We start from the raw sequence: 5,349 nt of genomic DNA on the forward strand, positions 1-5,349 counted from the left end.
AGAAGTGCAGGAGAAAATGAAGAGATGTATTATGATTTTCTCCCTCCCAGACATAGCTCTAAAGCTTCTGGTAAATTATTTTTAGGAAGCAAAAAGTAGGCAGATGGCATCCATCAAGTTGATCATTGGGAATGGTTTCCTCAGATTTCTTAATGAAGAAGATTAGGTGCTTAAACGAGAAACAGCTCTTAGAGATTTCCTGTCCTGGGTCTCTGACTTTTGAAGATGGTGGTAAATGCAGGCCTTGGATTTAGGACTGTAGGGTCAGCAGAACTCTTTCTACAACAGTAGACTGCCTCTTGGTAAAGTTGGAAAAAAAAAAAAAAGGGAAGGGTTTTTTTTTCTAAACAGTGGCTCTATGCAAAAAAACCCCCCAAAACAAACAAAAAAAGTGGGGTGCAGAGATGAGGAACCACTGTAGCTGAGTGACTTTAGGCTGCAGAAGTGGAATAGGAGAACCGCAATGGTCACCTTACCACCCACCCAGCACTGCAGCAGGCAATGGTGGATTTTGCCAGAGAAGACATTTTAAATAAGGGATTTTAGGGCCATCTAAACTAAAGCATTTCACTGTGACATTTTGTTTGCTTGGAGAGGCTGCCGTGGTGGTTTGCCTAGTTTTCATGATAAAGCAACACTTGGATTATCACATTCCCAAATCATGACTAAGAAGATTCATTCTGTCTAAACAAATGGAAACGGCCTTATTTAGTGGCCTCCAAATGTAATTAAACCGCCGAATCAGTAATTTTCTAAATGCGGACGTCTCAGGCGTGACTAACACCTTCATTCTCCAATGAAAACACACTAAAGAAAATAAGAAAGCAAAACAAAACAACAGGGACATTTTAAAATGCACCCCTAAGAGTCTGGCCTTGAACTCAACATGTTTTATAACAAACTCGTAGCTAGGTTAGGAATTAGGCTGAGAAAGTCACCCCCCCCCCTTTTGTTTTGTACAAAATTGGCCAAATGCTGATCAGAATCCTGGCAAAGGTAGCAGGTGGTGTCATTCATGAAGTGAGGTGGCAAAGTTCTGGCTACATGCCTGGACAATCACAATGGAGAAGAGGAGGGACCAGGATTGACTGTCTGGCTCCTGGGCCTGCACTGCCCTAGGCTTTCCTGCCAGTAACAAGGTCTCTTGCCACGTGGACATTTGATGGGTATCGGCTTTCCCCTGAGCCACAGAGGCCCGCAGCCACAGAGATGGGGAGTGGTGTGTGCAGGGTGCATGTACCCTTGTTGTTCAGCTCAGGGAAATGGGGAGATGAAGAATAAACCAAAGGGCCTCCCGTCATGTGGCTGTGGCTCTGAGAGAACTCCAGGAACAGCAGAGTGTGGTGAGGGGCAACGTCCAGTCCACTGGCCTCAAAGAGGCTTAGAGTGAACTCTTCCCAGCGCTGGCCTCCTCCAGAGAGACCGCCATGCTGGTGGGTTTGATTTCAGCAGGAGGTGTGAGGAAGGGCCAGGCTGTTTACTGGGCTAGTCTCATGAAAGGAGTTGGATATTGGCAGAAATCTCAAATTCTGACTGTGGGACTGAGCTATTTATGTTGAAAACATTTGAATGACTGCCCCCACCCCTTCTTTCACAATGTAAGACGGGCCCGCTTCCAGGCCTGCCTCAGCACCCAGCCAGCCTCCAAAAGCCGCCTGGCGCGCTCTCTGCCGGAACTGGAAGGAGCCTGGGCTGAAGAAACGCCCCTGCAGAGCTCTGTGAACACTCAAGTTTAATATGCACTTGACCTCTTTGTCTTTCAGGAATGAAATTTATTGAGTTTGGATTCCAGCGCCCCTGGGCCCCCACTAACATCTAATTAACCAGACCACACTTTGACTTCAAAAGTGCAGGAGAAAATGAAGAGATATATTATGATGTTCTCACTGCAGGAACCTCAAGGGAGGGGCTGGGCAGCTGAGCCAGGGTCTTTTGAAGTATCTGAGTTGGTGGTCTGTGCTTCTGCCAGAATGCAAGATAAGCAGGTCAGCCCTCCTTTGCGGTTGTCTTTTTTTCCCCAATACAGAGCGATTATCTTTCCTTTTGTTGTCATTGACCCTTCTTGGCCTGAATTTCCCAGGCTCTGAATCTGAGCTCCTTTGATGTGGCAGCAGACAAGGGGGCAGCTAAATGTATGCCCCACCCACACCCCCCAAGTAGCTTTGAATCCCCACCCTGAAAACCACTCCTTTATCATCAGGGAATTGTGTCTAGAAAGCACCATGAAAATACATCTTCAGAGACAGGGTAATGCATGAACCCACAAGAAGCAGAGTCATGGCTTATTGGAGTAGACTTGGAGAACTACTGATTCAGTTCAATTCCCCATTTTCAGGCTGCAAAGATAGAAAGATAAGGAAAGGGAGGCAAACTTTGACGTTTATCTAAAGCAACTAAGAACAGCTGCGGAAGCCATCTTGTCCCTTCTTCTGCCTCTGGGGATCCTAACATGGGAGGATGCTGAGCATGGTTTAGCTTTGGAGACGGGTAGTCACTGGAATGGAGCAGAAGGGCCTCCATGGAGGCAGTGCTGGGCAGGCCTGGGCAAACACTGCAGGGCTCACCCAGGTAGAGGAGTGACCAGGTGGGCAAATGCAGTGATGAGAGAGTCATTGGCACCTTGCATTTAATTTAGGTCATGCTGCTTTCCACGGTGGCCCCATCTGGCAGGTGGAATAAGGCAGGAGCAGGGGTGGGAGCATGAGCAGGAGGTCATCGTCATTTTGGAGATTTAAATGAGGTAATAACCATAAGTTGCTTAACCCAGGGGCTAGCATATAGCTAACCACTGATAAATGGTATAATTCCTCACTGATATTATTATCAGATAATGCACATGAGGGGAAAGGAGACATTTCAGAGTCTGGGTGAGAGGGACTGAGAGAAGAATGGAGATGACGTAGGGCAGAGGTCAAGGACTCAGAGAAAGTAGTGGTGACCCCTGGGTGAACATCAAGGCACAGGGTTGTGGGGACCTCCTTCCTGCCTGTCCTGGGAAGAGGTACAGGGACACGTAGCCTTCTGTTTGCCTCCAACAAGCTCCACATGGTCAGGGACCATTTTTGACTTGTTCATGGCTTTAGCCAGCTCATGTAGCACAGCTCTTGGCACATAGTAGGAGCTGGTAGCAGACATTGATGCCTTGCCTATATCTCCTAACTCTAACTATATTAAGATCACTTGGCCTGCTTTCTGACTGCCAGCATCTATATTTCTTTGCCTGAGGACTTTCTTAGGTTGCTGAAGCATACTTTGCCCCACCGAATGGAAGACCGGAAGTGGGGAAATGAACAATGCTGGAAAAGTAGGCTTCAGTAGCCTTCAGCCAATGACGGTGTGTGCAAATACCCCAGCTCCCTCCCTCTCTGAAGGAGAAGTCTGAGACACAGGCTCCATACTGAATCTCAGTGCTCACCCTAGAAGGAACTTGATAAGGCATCCTTAACTTTTACACTCCTTTCCAGGTGTTTTCTTCATTTTCCAAACAGGCTGCTGGCGCTTGAATTCTTATCTGTGGGTCAGCTTCTGGGAGAATCCAAACTAAGCCAGTGCTCACTAGCTAGTTGTTGCATAATGAATAAATGCATGAGCTGGACCCAGCCAGCGTCACTGCAGCTTTGCCGTTATCACTTGTCATGTCATTTGTGAAGTCTCCCGTGCACAGAGAGCAAATGGGACATCCATGGGCTCAGAAACACCCCCACGCCCAAGAAACTGCAGGCTTGGTTCCTCGCTTTTGTCCCTGGCCTTTGTGTGACTTCTTCTTTTTCTGGCATGAACAAGAAGGAAAGAAGAGGTTTTCTGCCATAGAGCCCCATCCTTGACCATTTTGCTGTTGATTCCTCTCGCTTCAAAACCTTCCTTCTCTTCACTGCATTTTTTTTTTTTGCGAGGGGGGCGGAGTTGGGGGAGGGAACAGCGTTGGGGAATCGGGGGAAAGGGAACAGACAAGTTGCTGTCCTTTTGTTCTTTAGTCTGGTTGTGGAGAATGTCGCTTCACTGGTATTGTGGTCATTGCGCTCTTCCTGGCTGAGGCAGATAGGTTGCCGGCCATTGGACGGCCACTCACGGTGGCTCACAGCAGCTCACGCTGGCTGCTGGCTGCTTACGCCAGCTGCCAGCCACTCATGGTAGCTTATGGCAGCCCACTGCAATCCCACTGCAGCCTACGCCATTGCCGGCGACTCATGCAGCCCAGCTCCAGGTCGAGCTGTAGAGGGCGCAGCGTCACTGGCCTATGTGGGATCCGAACTGGTGGCCCTGCTGCTCAGAGCTCGTGCTCCCAAGCCAACTCTTAACCAACGAGCCACTTGGCCGGCCCTCTTCACTGCTTTTTTTAGAGCCTGCCTCTGTTCATCTTCCATCCTTAATGATTCTTTAATGGAATCAGTCAAGAAACACATCAGATCTTTGTAGCTTTTTCTCCAAGCAAGGCTGAGGAGATGGAATAACAGTGCCTGTCATGGCAAACAAAGAGAGACGGCCAAAGTGGGGATAGAATCTGGGTGTCCAAGGGATTCTGAGCCCTTCGCCGAGCCCCTCCATGGAGAAATTCGTTAAACAATCTCCCAGTCTTGTACAATTAGATGACAACATTTATTTGCAAATAGGAAGGGTGATGGTGACTGCACTATAATTTATGTCTTCAATAAGTGGCTCATGCCCAGTGTCAGAATGGATCCATTGCCATTCAATCTCGCCCCTGGTTTTCACAGTTTTGCATTTATATTGGGGATGTAAGTGACAAAATAGAGCATGTGACAGGCCAGGTTGTTGTCAGCTTCATTCTCAGATTGCCGATCGTGCTTGTTTTTTGATGAGATAATTACTCCATTTTGTGCATGTTTCTTGCTTCTCATGGCAAATTGGGCAATATTGGGGCCGTCCCTGGAGCATTTCTCCTCATGCATTTGCAGAGGGAAGGAGCAGGTAGTTATGACTTTGTTACTTGAGGTTGGAAGTTTCCCAGTTAGGCAGAGAACATTCTGGAACCTCTAAGCTGCCAAAAACCTATGAAGTCCTCTTATGCATCTCATAATCATAGATCAAATGATCTCCCTAGCATTGCCATATAACATTACCCTTCTATTAGAAGGAGCATATAATTTATTGTCCAAACTAAAACCCTTTTTAGAGTTTTTAGGGAGGATGAAAGGGGTCACTATTAATAACTATTCTGCAATGACAGGTATACATTTGGCAGATTGAGATATATGGGCATGTTACCTTCTGTGCTTTTGTAGCCCTTGTGATGGGGGAACTTCTTTAAACTGACAACGTACATATGTCAGAAGTCTCCTTTCAAAAACCCTCATATTTAATGGGAAAATATATATTTATCTTTTTTTT

This window comes from Hipposideros armiger, unplaced genomic scaffold (genome assembly GCF_001890085.2).
Source record: "Hipposideros armiger isolate ML-2016 unplaced genomic scaffold, ASM189008v1 scaffold_9, whole genome shotgun sequence".
Taxonomy (NCBI): Eukaryota; Metazoa; Chordata; class Mammalia; order Chiroptera; family Hipposideridae; genus Hipposideros; species Hipposideros armiger.